This window comes from Triturus cristatus, chromosome 12 (genome assembly GCF_964204655.1).
Source record: "Triturus cristatus chromosome 12, aTriCri1.1, whole genome shotgun sequence".
In the NCBI taxonomy this organism is placed as follows: domain Eukaryota; kingdom Metazoa; phylum Chordata; class Amphibia; order Caudata; family Salamandridae; genus Triturus; species Triturus cristatus.
This window is the reverse complement of record NC_140595.1, coordinates 451,796,498-451,819,033: the sequence shown is the minus strand read 5'-3', so window position 1 is coordinate 451,819,033 and position 22,536 is coordinate 451,796,498.

The window sequence follows — 22,536 nt, the reverse complement described above, 5'->3', positions numbered from 1 at the left end:
ATCACTGTTTGCCTATTTTTCTGCTTATTCAGTTTCACTTCATTTAATTTACTACACGCTGGGGACAATTGTATTTTTCTAGATAATTTTCATGACTCTGTGATGATTGTTCTGATCAGGCACTTTCACAATTTCTTTCTGGGTGACTTTGACATACCCTCCTGCCAATTCAGTGATGTCAAGACCTGCCAACTATCTGGCTTCCTTTCTTTTCACCATCTGTCTCAACTCATTGACATTCCCCCAAACTATTCTAAAATCGAAATCATGGAAAGTTGTTTTCTTCTAATCCATCACTAACTTGCAAATCAGCCATTGTGATGTCCTGGTAAACCGCCTTATAATAACTTTTTCCCCTTGTTTGTCCGATGATCAATTCACAAGGTTCACAACGTGCTTTTTGTTGATCTCCTTCTGTCAGTGATTGGTTGAACATTTCTGAAGGCCGATATCAGCCTTTTAGCTTCGATTTCCATCTTTTGGAAATTCGCTTTGCCAAAAAGTCGAAAACTAGCAATCCAGATTTTACTTACTTTGGTCTTTGTTCTTGGAACTGCCTTAAACATATTTCTTTATCTAATTCAACTCACATGAGAGATAAAAACGTTTCTTCTTTCCTAAGTATCTGGTAACTTTTTGCTTTGTGGGCCTTTGATGGCTTCACTGTTCTTGTAATGATATATGGTATTTCTGTTTATGCATCTTTTTTTGGTTGAACCTGCCTACTTTGAATGTCTATGAGAGGTCCGTTTTATCTCTCTCTTTCTTTTCTCGATTACTTATTTATTCTCACTTTCTGGGAGTGTTAAACTATATTGTGGACCCTGGGTGCTCTTGAAGGAATTTAGACTTGAAAATTGTGTTGAGATGATTGCATCCATCATCTCTGTAAATTATTTATATTGTGTATGATTTTCTACCTTAAAATGCTGTGTTGCTTGGAAGCCCCATGCTAATTTTTTTTAAAACAGACATGAAAGATATAAAAGAAAATATGAAACTTTGTAAAGGACAACTCATGAATGCTTGTCCGATAATTATGTTTGGTATGAGAAGTAAACCAAGTCTGCCAACCTTCATTATGGTTGGAGACAACATAAATGTTCTCTTAGCTAGTTTTATTTTCATTAGCAATCTTTAGCATCCTATGTGGCATTCTGAGATCGACTGAGCAGTGAGAAGACTTAGAAGGTGGGCATTAGGCATTTTTTTTTCTTTTCTACATTCATATGTCAGTAATTCTTGTCCTTTGGTGGCTCAGGTGTGTATTTGTGATTGGGTGTCCATGTTAGAGAAGACATTAACAACCTTATTACCTTAATTATGTTGGTCATTGTGGGTTATTAAAATACTGTGAAGGCATTGTAGTAGTTTTATTGTCTACGTCCTGTGGGTCATTAATGATTAACACATTAACTTACCCTTATTTATTTGTCCTTGGCATTGGCACATTGGTAGAAGGCGGGCAATCTGATGATGCCCACAGCAGAAAGCAAAAATGTTTAGGGCCTGATTACAAGTTTGGTGGTGCTGCATCTGGTCCGCCTCACTGCCAAACCAGTGGTTGGTCCGCCAGCCAGTTTACGAGTATTTCTCATGTCTGGCAGGCTTTTTTCAAGTTCCCACGGCGGTGCCCTGAAAATGGGCCCTGCAATAGGAACACCAAAAACTGTTCCTGCATGCCATGGACTGTAAAGTCCATGCCATGCAGGAACTGTGGTGCATACACACAGGGGTTGCACTCCAGGGCACAGAGGCACAACAGTGTGCATGCACCACAGTTCCTGCAGAGAATGAGCTTTACAGTCCATGCACTGCTGGAACAGTTTTTAGCGTTTCCATGGCGGCGCCCTTTATTTCCTCTCCACCCTGGTTTTCAAGGAGGAGGAACTGCCATGAAAACTGTGGCAGAGAGGAACCTTGCTGTCCCACAAAGCATATTGCGGCCTCCTAACTGCCACAGCACTGACATTGAATGGCGGTTCACTGGCAAATGCGGCAGGGCAATGATCTTCCAACTGCCCTAATTATAGTAGGGCGTTTGGAAGACCGCCACCACCGGCACCCATGAGTCTAGCAGTCTGTGGACCACCAGACTCGTAATAAGGTCCTTAGTTGCGATTTACTTGCCGGGAGACTAACTATAAGCACTACTGATGGCTCCAAAAGATTGATACCTTCTAGACCACAGAAATAGCTTTGCATTATTTGCCCCTAGTGATAAGTGGGCCGCACTGGCTTTTGGTTGTTTCACATATGCTAATTGTCATCCACAAAAGGAGCAGCAGTGTCCTACTAAAAGATGTTGCTCACATATCCAGATTGCCATCGAAGCAGGTGAATACGCTCCTTCCGCGTTTAAGAATTAGCCAGATACCCAGAGTTTTCAGACAGTATCCTCACTCTGGTTATCTGCTGAAGCCTATCCCATTCCCAGGGTTCGAAGACCTCTGCATTAAAGACCATAATTAAAAACAAGAAAACACTTGCTCTTAAAACATCTATATACTGAAACAGAAAATTAGGTTATGCTTATCCCTTAATAAATCATTAATTTAATTAAATTACTCAATCAATCCCAACGTGTATCTAATTACTTATTTATTTCTTTATAAAACATTCATAACTCAATTAAACGTAATATAGATCCATCCATTGAAACAAATCTAAAAGAGTTAGCGTCTCTTAATTTAATTGGTGCATATGTTAAGCATTCAATTGATAAAAGTAACTCCATGTTCAGTGTAACTATTCACAGCAAACTTGGAAAAAGTATTATTAAATCAATACCCTTTCCTTTATAATAAAACGTATTTATTTGATAGTTTTGAATAGTCTCATCCAGAGTGAAGTTTAAAGGCACTTTACAATATAACATGAACCATAAGGACCTTGTCTTAACAACCAAAAATGAAAAACGTATGAATGAGCGAGTCTCAGTAAATGAAATTAAGGGTCAAGTAGGTATTAAAATTCGCCAATTACAAAGGCTTTCCAGCAGTCAAATGCAATGATACTTTTACTTTCATTTTTTACGAACCCTTTCAGTCGCTCACCACTTCCTCTGGTTTTGACAATTTGACAACTTTAATGTCGCTACTAAAATAAATACACATGAAGTGCAGACAGCAAAAACGCACACTTTTCCGTGCTACCATAACCCATTCCGTAATGTAGAAGGAGAATGGACAGTTCCCTATTCAAATAAGGCCACCCCTCTACATTCTTTGGAAGAATAATGGAAGTAGTTATTTTTTTACACTTGTATTTCAAGTGATTTACACCTGAATATTCATCTGATCACAAAACATTTCATATGAGCAGTTGTGTCTTACACCAGCCTAGGGTGAGACTCACGTGTGCATTTCCAGGAGAAAGACATCAAATACATTAATAAGTAATTTAATTTCATGCATATTTCTCTCAGAAAACGCTTTCTGATTCAGATTCTAAATTGTGAGGATTTAAGACACTGTAGACCTGCTACGCTTTTTATTCAATCATTACCTATAATCCTATTTGCTTGGTGGTGGCCAAATACATCCAACATTCGATGAATTTGAGAAACATTTAATGGACAGACGTGGTGTTCTTGCCCGCACTGCCATTATGTTACTTGCACATATTTCTAATGATGGGTATGCTATTTCTAAATAAATGTTGCGTTATTGTGGGAAACCTTTAATGTTTTTGACTAAGTTTTAAATTTGGCCGAGGAGAAATGTTTTATCACGTTTGTATAGTTCTTATGCAGTGAGGATTTATGAGAGGCTATTCTTTTTCAACATGATCGTATCTTTTATGGTTAATCTAAACCGAAACAATGAAAATGGTTTTCATATTATTCATTCACAGAGCACCTACATTTCTGAAAGGCTTCATGGGGCCAGATAAGTTATCACCACACTAAAGCTCTATGACTCTAGACCAACTACAGAGGGAAAGTCAAATGTAACACTGTAGGGATCCTAAATCAGAACGACAGGAACCACAACAACAAAATACAAAAGTAAACACAGGAGGGAGAAAAATACAAAACGGGCAGGGCTCTCAAACCTGTCCGCAAAATAGAAAAGTTTCAATGCCATAAGTACTAAAAAGGGAGTTCCAAGCCTAGTGACAAGTTGGTTTAAGGATCGCTTACCTAAACGGGTTCTCTTCACAGAAGAAGTGCTTATTAGGCACAGATTTTCGAAAGCTGCTTTCAAGCCAGTATGTAAGGTTTAAGGGCCAGATGTACGACCGTATTTTGTGGTCGCAAAGGGGTTTTAGGCCTGTTTGCGCGCAAAAAACGTGTGGCTCATGTACCAATCCTATTTTCGAAGTCGCAAACAATTTGCGACTCGCAAAATAGTGTTAGCGGCTCGCTATTAGGAAGGGGCATACCGTGGGCATCCCTTCCTAATAGACTCCAAAAGCTATGGATGAATGTTTTGCGACCGCAATTGCGGTCGCAAAGCACCTCACAGTTTACCACCCTTCTCAGAAGGGTGGTAACGCACTCTGAAATGGGAAGGGGTCTCCAGGGGACCCCTTCCCCTTTGGGAATGTATGCATAAATACTTTTTAAGGGCAGGCAGTGGTCCCAGGGACCACTGCCTGCCCTCAAAAAATGAAAACAGAAAAGTTTCATTTTTATTTTTTAAATGCATTCTGTTTTTCTTTAAGAAAAACAGGCTGCATTTTAAAAAAAATGCTTTATTTAAAAGCAGTCTCAGACATGGTGATCTGCTGACCCCAGCAGGCCACCATCTCTGGGTGTACTAGCCATTCCCAATGGGATCGCAAATTGCGAGAGCCAAATTATTATTCATGAGGCATGCAATTTGCGACCCCATTGGGAATCGCAAACAGTGTCTCAGACACTGTTGTACATAGCATTTTGCGACTCGCAAATTGGGACACGCAATTCGTCGCAATTTGCGAGTTGCAAAATGCTATGGTCGTACATCTAGCCCCTAGTGTGCAGGCCAGCTCCAATATGTCTCATTTGCGCCTGGAGTAAGAAACGACAACACTCCCAGAAGAGGCTTAATGAATCAGGCCTGGATATTCAGGTGTAATTCACGGCTAATTGTGACTAAGCTTTGTGAGCCTTACCTGTATGCTACTGCACAATAGTTTAGTGTGAGCCGTAAATTAATCTGGTACCCCACTCTGATGTGTAACAACAGACACAAGGATGGTTCCACCTGCACCTGTTTCTTCATAGGGCAGGAACCTGTTGCTATTACACTGCTGCCAAATTTACAATGATATCTATTCATGTATTGTTTATATTGGCTGTATCTATAATATAGTTAATGGCCACATCTTTAATATTTGCCATTTCACATCTTTCCTAGACACATTGTATGCCGTATTCTGTTTGCAATAGATGTAGAATTATATACCGCCGCTTTATAAAAGCATTAGTCTTGGACATAAATACTCACAAACATTTTCTTAAGGGTCAAAATCTATGGTCTGGGTTGTGATTGAGGACCACATTGCTGCAGAGAATGGGGTGTAAAAACACGTTTATAGGCTGGTCTATGACTCATGCGACACATTTTTGAGATTGCATTTAATACCACCCTCTTCTAAATTATGCTCCTGACCTCTTTTGTTTGTCTCGACTGCCAGCTATTAATCACCTCCAAGAGTCAAGTGAAGAAAGGGAGCGTGGTTATACAACTGGAAAGAAGACGCGCAATTATTAAATGAATCAAAGACCAATATAATTTCTTCCTATTTTATTGGATTACATTTACTTTGAACGATGAGAATGAGTTACTGGAACACTTTCGAATTACTCTAATTAATGCCAACCAGAAAAAAAGAGCAGAAGATACAAACGAAATTATATCATCTGTAAAAAAAAAGGCAGAACGTGATAATGTAAAAAATTTCAAGCAATTCATTCTATATGTTATGCAAGTTCAGAATAAAATGGTGTATTTGTTTGTGTGTATTAACCCACACATGCAGTGTTTCCTTTGGATTATATTTTATGCCTTTTTTTTTCGAAAAGGGTGCCTATAACTCCCTCTGCATTTCTACTTGAACAAAGGATTTTTTTGTCCTCAACTGTTGACATTAACTCGCATCACACACTCCATGATCTGAGTCGAGATATTTCCTACATGGAGATCTTGATCCTGGCTGTGAGGAGTAGTCAGATGGTTAGTTTATAGTGAGTGTTTTTTTTTTATTTTGAAGATTGCTGCAGACAGTGATAAACTCAACGAAATTCCATAGTACCGTGTCTTTGGATATTACCTTCATCCTGCAATGTTTACAGCTTTAAAGGTCTTGAAGTACTCCAATTTTTGAGACCCCAGAGGTGCTAGGGGTAGCACCCTATGACTTCGAGTACTTCCTGATGTGGTATTATAAAATTCTGCATATCTTGATAATATCACAAAGAACTTGGCAACAGAAGCTGAAATATGAAAAGACATCTTTATTAAACTCAAATGAGTGAGACTACGTCGCACAGAAGCCTTAGCAACTGAATGAGGCAGACTCTAGAACAAAAAACAGTCTTCCCTTATATACAGATTCTTGTGCTTCAGGCACACATTCTTCAGTTTATGGTATGGTCATTCAAAAGTATATATTACAAACGAAAGAGCAGAGTCATGATGACCATCCCACATTCCAGTTAAGCCAGCCCTCAATTATTTACCCAGCAAGGCTCAGATCCCACATCAGATATCAACAGGCCCTAGTTGAACACGGGCATCTCCTGTTTAGAAAAACAGGCCATAAAGCAGGAACAGTCAGGTGTGAAAGAGATTAGCCGGAGGCTTGTGTGGGATGAAAAAGGTTTTATGGTGTGTCATGCCCTGATGCTAATCACAGGTGGCCGGAGGATGGGGAGCTCGTGAGACCGGACTGACCTGGGGCAGCGGAGACCAGCTGCCCAGGTCATGGAGAAGTCAAGCAGAAAGTACATGTATTCTAAAGGCCCGTACTTGCTTATAATGTGTTTGTCTATGTGAGGGCGACTATAAGATGGCCACCGCTCCAAGATGGAACCCACGGAGTCAATGTATAATAACGTATACATAGTGCATTTGGCAATGGGACGTTATGCAAAGCGCTTGTAAATACCGCATTGACCAATCGCGGTTTGCTAATACATGAATAAACAGGGGTAGGGCCCTGTCTCCTACGCGGTCCCAAATATCAAAGTACGACAGACCCTCCTTTTGCCCTTACATAGGCAATCACTATACTCATACTGATCTTAGTCCAGGTCTACAGACATGAAGTCATGGAGATGTCGCTGTAGCATCATCCTATTACCTAGCGACTCTCACGGGACACATGTAGTAGCACAAAGGCCACATATGGCAGGACAAAATAAGGAATTCCTCTATCTAGGTGGCATAAGATCACACCCCCAACAATTAGTGATGTTTACTACTAACTAGTGTCGATGCAGAAGCTGTATAGAAGAATTGCTTACGAATTCTGATCTTTTAACCTGCTCATGTTCAGGAAAAGGGTAAAAAGAGTGCAAAGAAACAGTAGCGGGAAAAGACATAGGTTGGGCAGAGGGTGCAGAAGTCAATGGAGTAGAGAAAATCAAGCCCACCCATAAATGACAACGTCATGTTTAAAAAACACTAGAAAACACGTTATTTTTTTTTATTTATTTATTTTTTTTTTGTCCTCATATGCCACCGAGGTTATAGATGCGCAATCAATCGGATTACAAGCAATATGCTGGCACAGTTCGAACCAACTGGGAGGGATAGTCATGGAGCCGGGACCTCATCCCACAGCAGAAAAGCTTGACATACCAGGGACCGCCATACCATAACCTCAGAAATTCAGCTGGGGTGCCACCCAAGTGCTGAAAGAAGGGAATCAAAGTACCGCTTATGCCAAGCAGTTGTAAATATGGCTTAATCATTGGACCTGGGGAAAAAAAAAAAAAAAAAAAAAAAAAAACCCCAGAGTCTCACTGATCCCATTTAAGAAGATGCCAAAATGATCTTTTGGCTGGATTCCCAGCTCTAGCCAAATCCAACTTAGAAACCTGCAGGGTAGAGGCGTACCAATCGTTGATAGAGGGAGGTAAAGGATCCTTCCACTTTCTGCATATCTCCCTTCTAGCCAGTAGTATAGTGTAAAATACTAGCTTCTTTGCTGAGCTGGAGACCCCCTCCAAGACTCCGAAGATCACCAACTGAGGATGTACAGTTATTCTGGAGTCTATTGAGGACGACAGGATCTTACAAATGGCTTCCCAAAACTGAAACAGAAGGGGGCAATCATAAAACATGTGGATGTCAGAGGCTGTTAGGAGACCACATCTAGCGCACCCCACCATATTCCCCTGAGTAAATTTAGAAAGTCGAAGGGGGGAATAATATGCTCTGTGGATAGTGAAGATGTGGTTCCTACGCAACCACGCCGGTTTCACCACATCCCACAGCAGTCTACAAGATGTTCTCCAGACCTCATGCAAATCCGTATTACTTAATATGTCAGCCCCCCAGAGTTCCTGTGGAAGATTAAATAATCCGTCCATCTCCTCCAAAATCAAATTGTACCAGGACGAGATCTCCTTCTTAGCAGGGGGTCTATCAATTAGCAGAGTAATAAGAGTACTATAACCCCCCACTGGGAATTTATTTTTACGAGAGGGCTGTGCAGAATAGGAACGAAACCAGCTAGCCATCTGCAGATATTTTAGCTTAGCAAGGCCAGGGCCAATCTTTCTACTCAAACACTCCCAGGAGAGCAATTCCCCTTCAACAAATAGATCACCCCAGACCTCCACACCTGCCTCTCTAATGGATGTTGCAAGTGAGTCTCCCAACCAAGATGGATTATCAGGGAGATCCCATAGGGGAGTTCTACTGCTATAGTACCCTATTTTGATAGATTTGGAAACCTGGGCCCAAGTCTTTGCCATTCCCAATAGAATTTTCAATTTAATTTTTTTAAAGAACTTGGGATCACCGAATTTCAATAGGAACCCAGACTGACTGACCCCCTCTCCCCTAAGCAGAGTAGTGTATAGAGATCCCACCCCACATTCCAATGGTTTTTTTAGCAGCACCCTAGCATGAGACAACTGGAACGCCCAGGCATAGACCTGGATATCGGGTGCGGCCAGCCCCCCCTTTTCCCTGCGCCTCCTTAACTTTTTCCACGCAATTCTTGGAAGATGTTTATTCCAGATAAAGGTATTAATCTCGGCCTGAAAAGTTTTAATGTGGTTTGGATCGAAGTAAAGGGGGATAGTATTGAAAAGAAATGAAATCTTTGGCAAAATAGCCATCTTAACCAAATTAGCCCTTCCTAATAAAGACAGAGGAAGATGGAACCAGGACTGAAGCAACTTACGGCAGTCCTTAGCTACTTTGGAAAAATTGATATCTGCAATTTGATCTATATTTTCCACAATGTCGAGGCCCAGGTATCTCAATTTATTCCCCGGCTGAATACCCGAGATACAGAAGTTCTTGTCCATACCCCATGTCATCATCTCGGTTTTAGAGGCATTGATCTCATACCCGGACACGACACCAAATTCGGAGGCTAGCTTAACTATTTTCGGGAGAGCCGTACGGGCATCAGAGGTGAAAATAAGGATATCATCAGCGTACAGGGCCACTTTCCTTTCCCAACCCCTGTACGTGAACGCCTTGATGTCAACATTGTTTCTTAAATTTTGAGCGAATGGTTCCACGTAAAGATCGAAAAGAAGTGGGGAAAGTGGGCAGCCCTGTCGCGTACCCCTCGAGATGTTAAAGGGGTCAGACAAGATGCCATTAATCAGTACACAGGCACTTGGATTCTGATACAATAAACTAATTGCCCGGCGAAACCCGGCTCCCACATTGAACTTTGCCAGGGCCTCCGACAGATACGACCAGTTAACTCTGTCGAAGGCCTTGGTGGCATCCAAGGTAAGAACCGCCAGGGGGAGGGACTCCAAAACTGCCAAGTCGATAGCGCCTATTAAATCAAAAGTTAGTTCATGTAGCTGTCTCCCCCTAACAAACCCTTTCTGATCCGGGTGTAAGATATTGGGAGCAACCGAAGCTAGTCTATTGGCCAGAATTGAGGCAAAAATTTTATAATCAACATTCAGTATGGAGATTGGCCTATACGAACCACATGCAGTAGGTGATTTTCCTGGTTTTAAGATTACAGTGATAGACGCACTGTCCCAAGATGTCGGGGGCCGACCCCCATCCAGTAGAATGTCATTAAACAGTAGTACCAAGAAGGAGACAAGTTCCTGCTCCAGGGCTTTATAGATTTCAGCCGGTAGACCGTCAGTACCTGACGCCTTCCCTTTTTTGGCATTATGTATGGCCTTGATGACTTCCTCCTCCGAGATTACACTATCTAACCTCTCACTTTGCTCCTCAGAGAGCACTGGAAGTGTGATCTTACTAAGCCAATCTTTAATTCTGACCGAGCTGATGTTCTTATCCTCACAGTAGATATTTTGAAAAAAATCCCTGAAGGCGGATCTAATATCTTCATCCCGGGAGAGAGGGAAGCCATTGACATTAATCACCTCGATGTTGTTACGAACTTGGTCTGTTTTGGATTTCCATGCCAATAGCTTCCCTGCTCCCTCTCCATACTGAAAATGAGCAAGCTTACTGGCCTCCCATCTCTCTTGTATTCGCTGATTTAAGACGGAAGCGAGGTGGCCTTTTAAAGAAATTAACCTTCCAGACAAAAGAGAGCGATCTTCTGCTGTAGTGGAATCAGCGTCTAGTTCTAACTGAATCTTAGCTATGTCTGCTTCCACCGATGTCACTGCTTCTTTGTATTGCCTCCTCCTATATACCATTTTGTTTGTGATAAGACCTCTAACAAAAGCTTTAAGAGAATCCCACACCACTCCGATGCTTGTCGATCCTACATTTGTTGTTAAAAAGTGACTCACCTCAGACTTTAAAAAAAGAACATCATCCGGGTGAGAAAGTAAGGAGCGATCAAAGGACCAACTTCTAGCTGGCAAATTTTGCATCGAAATAAGCTCCATAGTTACTGCCGAGTGGTCTGATAAATGTGACGGGAGGTATTTAACATCTTTAACAGAATCTACTAAGGTATGGCTCACTAATACAAAGTCTATTCTGGATTGGTGGCGGTATTTTTGGTTTCTAAAAGAGAAACCCAACTGTTCACCTGCCCTCAACCTCCAAATATCCACATAACCATACTGCTTCATTTCACTAAGCAAAAAGGATCTGGATTTTGATGGGATTCGAGATCGACTATTACGTGATTTATCAAGCGTGGGGTCTAAGACGATATTAAAATCGCCTGCAAAAATTACAGGCTCTGGGAGGGACATAAGGTGAGAGAAAATTGCCTCCAAAGATGACGGATCGTCCTGATTAGGACCATAATACCCCACAATAGTAAACTGATTACCCAAAATAGCCATGTAGGCAATCACCCATCTACCCGCTGGGTCAACCTTAAAATCTAACACTTTAGCCCTGAGTTGTTTTTTGAAGATAATTGATACTCCTCTACAAGTCAAGGACTGAGAAGTAGAAATTGAAAAGTCGATCCACTTATTCTCCTTAACTAACGCATCCATTTCGTCTTGGACCAGATGCGTCTCTTGCAGGATGATCAGCTGTGCCTCAGAATCCCGAAGATATTGAAGTATCTTCCTTGCCCTAGATTTAGTACGGAGGCCATTTACGTTCCAGGATATTATTTTAAAATTAGCCATTTGTCTTCAATGCCTCTCAACTCCCCCCAGAGACTTGGGACATCACCTGTATGACCTAAGCTACTGTCTGATAGATGCATATCTGAAATTATCCTACACCCAGTGGAATACAAAAATGCACAAGGTTGGCACATGAGGAATTTTATAAGACATTTTACCCCGTGACCCCTATACCCCCCCACCCCCCCCTCCCACCCATGGAGAACCCTTGGTGTATCCAACCGGAACGGATCCAGTAGATAGCACCCCCATCTCAGGCTCCCGTGACCCACCCTTGACGCTAAAAACCAATCCCCCTTCAAAAAGTAATCTAATTACTCACGTGTTCTAACAAAATGTGTGAAATGTGTGAATGCGGTATATGTACCTGGGAGTTTGTAAATACAGCAAGGATAGAACAAGAACAGGAGAAAGGAGAGGAGAACAGAAAACCGAATAAAATTTCCTGTCCTTCACCAAAGATATATATATAAAAAAATATATTTTTTCCTTTTCCTTCCACCATTCCTCTTTTTTTTTTTTTTTTTTTCCATTCCCAGTCTCCCCCATTCCCCCTCTCTCTCCCCCGTGGTAGTTGTGTTGTAGCATATACTACCTCAACAAAATAAAAAAAAATGTGAGAGAAAAAAAAAAAAAACTAAATTCAATATCTACAAACTACTAATATGTTTTAACACTCAGGGGGCCATTTATTATTTGATCTGTATTTTTACACAAGGTACATATCAACCAGCTGCTTTATTGCCCAACTCCAAAAGGAGCTCATCAGCGGCTTGCACTGACCTAATGTTAAACATCTTATTGTTGAACATCACCTTCAGGGCTGCAGGGAACACTAGCTGAGCCGTTGCCCCCAATTTTCGAAAAGCCTCAAGCCGCCTTCCAAACTCCCACTGCTTCTCTAACGTGACCCTAGAAAGGTCAGATCTAATAAGAAAAGTAAATCCTTTTCCAAGGAGGGATTTTTGTTTTAGGGCTAAGTTGAGGATCTGTTCTTTGAGTGCATAGGTATGGAAATTAACCAAGATTTTACGAGGTTTAGGTCTTTGTGGGTTTCTCCTGAACGGATCTCTATGGACCCTCTGAATGTCGATGGTCAGTTCCTCTAGAGAATTATCGAGACATAATGACTCCTTTAAAAGTTGCGCCACAAAAGTTTTTAACATCGGAACCCTCGGAGCCTTCAGGCACATTAAGTATGCGTTATTAAGAATATATAGACAACGGGAGAAAGTAGCGACCACTATTACAAATGAAATAATAATTTTTATGTTCAGGTGAAACAGTGGTGACCCTCATCAATGCTCTGAGGTGTAAAGGGGGGCACCTTTCCACAGAAAATGGATTTTATTCTGCTTATACTAGACAATGCCAGCAAAACAAACAGTCTTCTAACACCTAGTCTATACAATCACACGGAAACCTCTCGTGAAACCACCTATGCCCAGAGTCCGTTCAAAAAGCCTCTCTGGCAGGCTTCTATTGTCCATCAAATCTTCTTCTGTTATTTTCTTTTGCCTGGGCCTCTTCATTCAAGCCTTTCATGAGAAAAGTACTGCTTAGTTGGAGTGCCCTCCTGGCAAACACCCACAGCTCACTCGAAAAAAAAGTCTCAATGTCTCAAGGCAGTGCGCCAGTATTTTTCCTTTGCGGCAGGCACTACAGGTAGTGTGCTCTCCATTGATCAAGGGCACAGGTCATCTCGTGCAGATTCGGGACCATTCTCAGACTCCAACACTCGTCATTCAGTGTCAGAGGACGCTCAGGCTGCTCTTCTATGGGCACTGGAATGTAGTGCCTTCTGTCAATCTTGGATCCGCCGGTGCACTGCACTTCCATTGGGGCAAAGGAAAAGAGGGCGTGTGTGTGGCCAAAAACTCAGGCCCAGGGGCTCATGGGACTGCACACTGTCAGAGGTTACCAGCACATGACAGGCGCTCTTTTGCACTGGAATTCTGGTTCTGTGGCAAAACCAGCTCCTCCTTCTTTTCTGATGTTGAACGCCTTCTGATGAAGCAAGTGCGATGTTTTAAACAGTTTGTTGTATAACAAGGGGACTGTAAACAGGTGGCCTGCGGTCCTTCAAAAGGAGTGGCCACACGCCATGGGACAATTTTGGTCCAGAATACACTGTCTTTCTCAGGAAGCAATACAAATAAAAAGGCAGTAGGCAAAACAGTGCCTCTAAGCTTTTCAATTGGGTTTCCGTGTGAGAGCCTCCATCATCTAAGGGTAGATAACTACACGAGAATTCTATCTAAAATGGATGTCTTCACATATGGTGGCATTGTCTAATAGGGCAAACACATTTTTTTTTCTGAATGATTACATATAAGTGTTTCTAAATTCCTTATCTAGGACATTTCAATAGAGAAATCACATGATACAGATTATCATAGGCATGTAGAAACCTTTCACATCAGGTGCACTAGGCAATACACAGGCTAATAGTCAGATATGAAAACAAAAGACAAGAACTAGAGGGTCCTGATATTTGCATGATTAGAACACATCTGATCCCACCAAAAATTAAAGCAGCAGGAACAAAAGGGTAAAAACCACATTAAAAAATAGACATTGAAAATTTGTCGTGTTCAAAAGGGTAAACGCAAGATATCTCCTATTGGTATGGAAAACTTGTCTTACTATAATATTGAGTCAGTTAGCCAGTCTATCGCTATCCTGACAGTCAGGCTGGAAAACATTGAAGCAGGCCTAAGGAAAATTCTTGGAAACCAGTCTGGTCATGCAAAAGGGAATTGTACATAATATGGGGGTTCCTGGTGCATCACTGCAGTCTGGAAGTATGTACCTGAACAATACACCTACAATAATAAATGGGCTGACTGGTGAAAGGAATACAGAAAAGGGAATTGGAACTAGGACACAACTAAAATCCCCAATAACTAAGCATAATGCGACATTGGGCAGGGAAGAAACAAAAGCAATAAAAAATAAAAATCTATAGGAAGGACAAGAATTCACTTGGGTGGTAGTCAGGCATGTGACATCACCAAGAGTACGGGTGATACACAAAAGGCCAAAGTCACATATGTTTTAACTCTACCGCTGGCGACTACACCATATACGGTAATCTTAGCTAATGTTCCAGTTCCTTCTGCAGGGAAAAATGAAAACCTAGTTTCCTTTTAAGAAGCAAAGGCCATATGCTACTTAGGAGACAGGACACCAATACCTCATGTAATATAGAAATTAGGCCACCTTGAGTCACAGATCTATAATTTCATCCTTAGGTCCAATCAAGGATACATAAATGTAGGGCTGCCTGTTCCTTTAAGGGAAGGGCAGTATAACGTGACAGGTGACAGGTGACACACTTTGATCCTGTAGATCTCTTTTAGTTTTCTGTAATACCATTATAGCCAATTTAGACATGCACTGGTGAAGTGTTGTCTCTCATGCTCACAGCATGAAAATATCATTAGCTGTGGAATTTAGTAACCAGAACAAGTTCAACCAACTGTTGCGTAGCGATGGGCATCGTCATGACCATCCCCTTCACAACACAGGTAAACTTGTAATAGTATAAAAAGCAGCAACAAAAACAACGAAAACATGCAAAAAATAATAAAAACGCACAAAACATCAAGCCATCAGATATACTTGCTGTATATCAAGCACAAAAAGCATAGACAAAACAATAGCATATGTAATAAGGGGTGACACACAAACACCATGTCATGTACTTTATGCACTGTAAAACTGCAGCCCGAAACCCAATATTTGGGCCTGTTTAATTTGTCAGGTTTAAAATACTTACCCTCCTTTTTGACAGTAGATCACCAGGCAATGGAAATCTGCTGTCAAATATAACTCTACTGTTTCTCTTCTAACATACAGGACCAGCAAGAACAATTCATGATAGCAATTCGTTCACACTTAGCATGTAGCCTTAAAAAAACTTTAGAATCTTTTTGTCTGTCTAAGACTTAATGCAACACTTCGTTTTCTGTTAAAGAAGAGCAACTATAGCAGGCATCATTCTATTTTCTTTTTTAGAGCACCAATGTATCAGCAAAGCATTTACCATGATGTTTGGACTTTCAAAGAAAACCCCTTTGCTATATTTTCCCGGTGGAATTAAGTTCTTTAGTTTTAGTGATGCTATGGAGAAACCAGAAACCCCACCTTTAGAGGCCCGTGTAGCAAGGTCATTCTGCATTCCACAGAGGCAAGGCCCTAATTAAAAAGGTCATAAATGTCAACTCCATTGTTTACGGGAAAGATAGCATCTCAGCAGCGTGACCGAGCCAGCCTCTGCAGCTCTCCCATCCCCCAGCTTCTGACACTCTGAATTCGTCAAAGCCAGAAGGCCTTCCTAATTCCTCCTAACTTGCAATAATTCGCTCTATGTTGAAAAATAATTTCTCCTTTTTAGGCGCTAAAAAATTATCCCTATTCCCAGATTGTTAAACTACATGTACTGTGAATAATTCACAAAACTTAATAACACACATACCAGTTTTTAGAATAAATGCTTGTTGCAATCCTATGCAATGATATACATTTCATCAACCTTAAATGAATGAACGTCTCAGTAGGCCCAGCTAAAGTTAGACTGAACTCCAGCAAGTGAGACCGCTTTCTGCCCCAGTCCACTGGCACTGTGAATTGTATTCGCAATGAGTTTTGATATTTTCTTCATCATTTAGTCATTTGCCTTTATTCAAGCTCTGTTTGTCGCTTTCATATTAGCATATGAAACTCAGTGCCTCCCGCCAGGTAATTACAATATTTTCACCCCTACTGCTAGAACCTGCAATCTCATCTTTCCCCTCCTACTTACTCAAACCGGTACCACATTCCTCTTTATTCCCTTCGTCAATACAACCTTCCTCGCGCTACTCTTCATGTCTTTATTACTCCCCTTTATCATCTCTCTTCCCTCCACGGCATTCTATTTTCCCCAATTGTTCTTCTCCTTCCTATGTATTACCTAGTTCCTATAACCGTAATTCTACATTTCTCCACCCCTCTATCATTACTGACTTCATCACGTACCTGCTCACAAACATCCTCTATTTCCTTCATCAAAAAAAAATTCTCCATTTCTCTTTCTCTATGTAGGTCCTTACTCCATTAAGTCAGTTTTTTATTAACATCAAATGGTTGCGGGTTGCGACACCATATTTTATTTAATTTCCCCAAGTTTTTAAAAAGGTCTTGTTTTTCATAGCGTGTTCAGTAGTATCGTGACAGACACAGCTAAAGTTAGAACCTTCAACCCTGATATTAAAACAAGCCTTTGTACTGGCACATTGACTCATTGAATCATAAGAAGGCACAACCTGTAAATATATATCAAAACCTAAACGTATGCATTTACTGAAGCCTGAGACACTTTAAACAGTACTCTGAATGAAAGAAAATGCAATTGAAACAGTCTTTTTACCCAAATTCGACTTTGATATTTTAAGCATTAAAAAATGAATATCCTACAATTTTCTTGCATAATATGCATTACCAGAATGTCTATTACATAACCCATGAGTCAGGCATTGGAAATAATAACTTATACTTTATAAAAATGAGCTTGTTTGCGCCTGCGCCAAGGGAAAATTGTACGCGCGAATGCTTGTCATTTTAGTGATGCAACACAACTTAAATCAAATTTTAATGCTAGGAGGTCATAGTATGAGTATTAAGCTTTATAAATATCAAAAAACGATTTTGAAAAGCACTTATTTTTTTAAAATAATTTTTCCCATGATTAATAATTTTCTTTTAAAAAATCCCAATTATTCGTTTTTGTGATAATTCCATGTTTAAAAAACAAGCTGCATCCCTTGCCTATCATTTTGGACACATTTAACTCACAAGCCTAAGTGCATAAGCCCAATTTGAAACGCGTCACATTTTTGCGCCACTTTCATTTAAAAGGACGGTTCTGCCAAATTCCACCCGTGTTTAACTGGGAAAGTGCTGGCTGAAGGAGCATTCCTATCAAATATACTGCAGCTGAAAAGTTTGCCTGTGAACATCTAATACAATGCATCTAAGGAAAATGATGTAAATTTATTTACTTTTGCAAAAATAGATAATTTCGTTTTTGGGGCCTGATTTATATCTATTGAATGTGTTTCTAATTTTATCCTTTAAGCATTTAACGGCAGTTTTGTATATGTGCACAATTGCTCATTCTATAAATTAAAGAGCACCATATAGCTATTTTAGCACATCACATGGTTCATTTCTGGATTCCTTTTCTAAGTTTGTACTTGATATTAATTAACCAACAATTTACTTAACAGACTGGAAACATCAGAAGACCCACAAACACATATTGAGCTCATTTCAGACATAAACAGAAAGGGGTTAAACAGACAATACAGCGCGCTTTAGCCATTTTTCATAAATAGCGCCGTCGCAATTTACTTACAGAAGTTGCACTAATGATAAAAAAAACACAGACATTTAAACACACAGTTGACTTACAAATCAATACGCATGACAGAAAGAAAGAACAGCTCACAGACTATACTTGAAACAAACCATTTGCAAATACTGGTTGTAGGTCATATTTACAAGCAACGCTTTTCAATAGTGTTCCAAAAGGCTGCATGAACAGCCCCACAGACAGATGCATGTCCAAGAAGTAGTGAATGCGCTCAATTCACTAGCTCTGCCTAGCAGAACACCACACAAAATCGTTGTGCATATCTTCATTCGTAAAACTGCGCAGAACGAAGGATCCTTGTTTTGTATTATGTCATATTTTAATTCCCTGGGGATACAAAATCACCAAGGAAGAAATATGTTTTTAAATCTCACCTATTTAGATATTTCCCACACTATGGTACCTTTCAAAACAAAAAGCAACACATTGTGAGCTTACAAACAGGCATGCAAAAAATGCTGCGGAAAACGCAAGTATTATAATCAAAACCAAATGGAGAAATATCTCCTCATTACCTGCCTACACAAATTGCAATTCGCATATCCAAACCCATACAAACCAAAAGCTACATTTCCAAATTTGCTAAGATCAGGCATCTTATAGCTCACTAATCTAGCTTCAAACTTCAAGGGTTTATCTCTACCAATAAACTCGCAAATATGCGAGACCCTCTGTTTTGGTAATTGCAATGACCAAATCAGAAACCAAGAAACCAACCCCTCGGCTTTGGTAATTGCGATAACCAAATTAAAGACCCAAAGAACCAAAGGACTGAGAGCGACCCACTTATACTTAATTCTTATTCTTAATAATCAAAAGGTTATCCAAATTCTAATTGTCAAGTTCTACATGCCCAAACGTCTTTTATAATACTCACGCCAAAAGGGTTCTTTTTCTCACCTTTTGAGTGACATCATGTGGAGGATCAAAATCAGGAAGAGCAGAAATATACCGGACTACATAATCAAAGAATCTCCAGAATCCCTGTGCACAGAGTACCTTCTTGGTAGAATCCCGTTCTGTCCTTCCAGTAGATTTCAGTTTCCTGACAAGATCACTCCCACAGAAAGTCACTTCTCTGATGAGGCCCAGCTGGTGGGCGCCAACTGAAGTACTCCAATTTTTGAGACCCCAGAGGTGCTAGGGGTAGCACCCTATGACTTCGAGTACTTCCTGATGTGGTATTATAAAATTCTGCATATCTTGATAATATCACAAAGAACTTGGCAACAGAAGCTGAAATATGAAAAGACATCTTTATTAAACTCAAATGAGTGAGACTACGTCGCACAGAAGCCTTAGCAACTGAATGAGGCAGTCTCTAGAACAAAAAACAGTCTTCCCTTATATACAGATTCTTGTGCTTCAGGCACACATTCTTCAGTTTATGGTATGGTCATTCAAAAGTATATATTACAAACGAAAGAGCAGAGTCATGATGACCATCCCACATTCCAGTTAAGCCAGCCCGCAATTATTTACCCAGCAAGGCTCAGATCCCACATCAGATATCAACAGGCCCTAGTTGAACACGGGCATCTCCTGTTTAGAAAAACAGGCCATAAAGCAGGAACAGTCAGGTGTGAAAGAGATTAGCCGGAGGCTTGTGTGGGATGAAAAAGGTTTTATGGTGTGTCATGCCCTGATGCTAATCACAGGTGGCCGGAGGATGGGGAGCTCGTGTGACCGGACTGACCTGGGGCAGCGGAGCCCAGCTGCCCAGGTCATGGAGAAGTCAAGCAGAAAGTACATGTATTCTAAAGGCCCGTACTTGCTTATAATGTGTTTGTCTATGTGAGGGCAACTATAAGATGGCCACCGCTCCAAGATGGAACCCACGGAGTCAATGTATAATAACGTATACATAGTGCATTTGGCAATGGGACATTATGCAAAGCGCTTGTAAATACCGCATTGACCAATCGCGGTTTGCTAATACATGAATAAACAGGGGTAGGGCCCTGTCTCCTACGCGGTCCCAAATATCAAAGTGCGACAGTCTAGAACATCTGGAGTCACATTGATGAGCTGGCATAAATTAAATTGTATTGATCTTGCCTTCCCTTTTTAAAAAATTCATATTAAGTCTCTCTTTCAAGCAGTTCTTGAGTCAGTCTTCGGGCCTTCTCACCCCAAATAGACAGCTCATAACCTGACCCCTCTCAGAAAATATCCATAACTTCAAGGTAACTCTATAAAGAATATAGAAATCATCTGTTGGTCTTAGCATTTGATTGGTGTCCCATATATGAAGTTGTGAGATAGGTAGTAGTCCTCTTCTTTCATTAAGCACATAATCTCTTTTAGGAGGATTTAGATCCTGACCTGTTTGTGGTAGATGTTGCTTCGGGTTATCAAGAGATGCATCAGTTTTATGTTCCCACTACATCTGACATTCTCAATGCTTTCCTTCATACTCGTCCGGAGTCCCCATCCTTATTGTCTGTCTTCCCAGTCTGATGGCTCTGTGGACTAATGCATCCACTACAGATGAATGTGTTTGACACTTTGATCACCAGCTCGAAACTTGGTGGACCCATTTAGACTTTCATAAAACAACAATAAACATCTGTGTGAAAGTCATCCTTTTTGCCCTGGTAACCCCCATTGTTTGGGTAGTAGGTGAATTCATAGAAAAACAAAAACATAGAAACCACATTTGAGGAAACCAAATCACGGAAAACTAATTTTAAGGAAAGACAATTTTAAGGGAATACAAAAAAATCAAAAAATAAAGGAAGCATTTTGCATTTTAAAGGAAAGATAATTTTTAAGAAAATTCAAAATTAAATTAAACTAGGCTGGGGGGCGTGGCTACGGCACCGAAGGAGATGGCCGCCGTTCTCCGGAGCTCCCTGAATACGTAGCGGCAGCGGGAGCTCTCCGGGGATTTTAAACGCCTACCCGGTCTTCAAGACTGCCTCTAAGTACAGCGGAACTCCTGCTGCTTCTGCGGAGTCCCTTACAGATGGAAGCGGTGAGGGGGAAGCTGCTGTTTTTTGGCTTTTGATGACTGAGGTGCACACTTCAATAACCGCCGCCATTTTGTATTTAGCGCCGATTCCAGTGACCGCTGTAAGTCTTCTGCCTTATATTGCGCGGTTAATTACACTTTTTCTCCCAAGCGCTCTTTAATATGGGGACATTCATTGTGAACTTTTGATACCTGACAAACTCTACTGATTATGAGGTAATGAATGCTTATACCTCGATCTTCCCAACATGGCCGCCATTTGTTGTTAGTGCTGAGCCTCAGAGCCCCTGTTTACCATTTACCTCACGCTATGCTGTGAAATTGGAGTTCTCTTTTTTCAAATGCTTGTGCTTTGGAATGTAATTATATAATACTGGAGAAAGGATACATTTTACTGCTTTTGAATCGCCTACTGCTTGCGGATTGACTCTAATTATAAGACCGTCATTTGGATGAAGTTACTACCACCCATGCGTGCACTATGGGGTATTTGGTTACCTTTTTCTCAAAAGAAAAGGTTCTGAGTCTTCCATTCTGATTTTTGCTGTGCGTGTCCAGTTAGGCAATTTCACGATATTTTTCACTTATCTGCCGCTAACTATTTACTTGACGTCTGCTACTAAGACACAAATTTTTGGCTGGCCATTATAGTCACTCAATTTTGCTTTTCTTCCGCTTTTCTCTGGCCCCATCATTTTGAAGCTTGTTTTATTATTCTTCTTATTTACAATGGCAACATCACGCTATAACCGGAACTCTTCTCAGCAAGTTGCTACTCCTAATGCATCCTTGGAGGACCACAATCCTTTTAGTGTACTACAAGACAATATGGAGGATGCTTCAACTGACTTTTCCGCAACTAAGAGCTCCTCTCCCCTTCCCTCTCGCACAACCTCTAAAATTTCATCTAAAGTACCTTCCACTTCTGCCTCTACTCCTGGAAAACGGGTGAAAGTGAATCCTCCCTCCTCTACCAATATTTCTCCTACTATTTCTATGGAGCTGTTACTTGAGGAAATTCGCTCACTAAAACCCTATATGGCTGAGACAATTCACGTCTACAAAATCTCGAAGTGAACTGGTCGCACACTGAACAAAAAGTTGAGGATCTTGAGAAGAGGGTCGCTACCATCCAACTGGCCACTGATCAAGTCCCTTGTCTTCACAGAGAAATTCAAAATCTCAAGCAGCAGGACGGAACAGGGTAGCTTAGCAAAAGACTAGTTAGTGCGAAACTTCTCTGGGCGAGCATGCAGGCAAGTGCACATTTACTCAGTCTCTGCGTGTAACTCAGCATGTATACCCACACTCACCAAACAAATACACACATAGGCACAGTCATGATTGGGGGGGTTGGAGTCAGCCACCTTGGTCTGAGAATGCGGATGGCTTGAACTCTTTGCTACTCAATCCTGTCTGCCGCAGCTT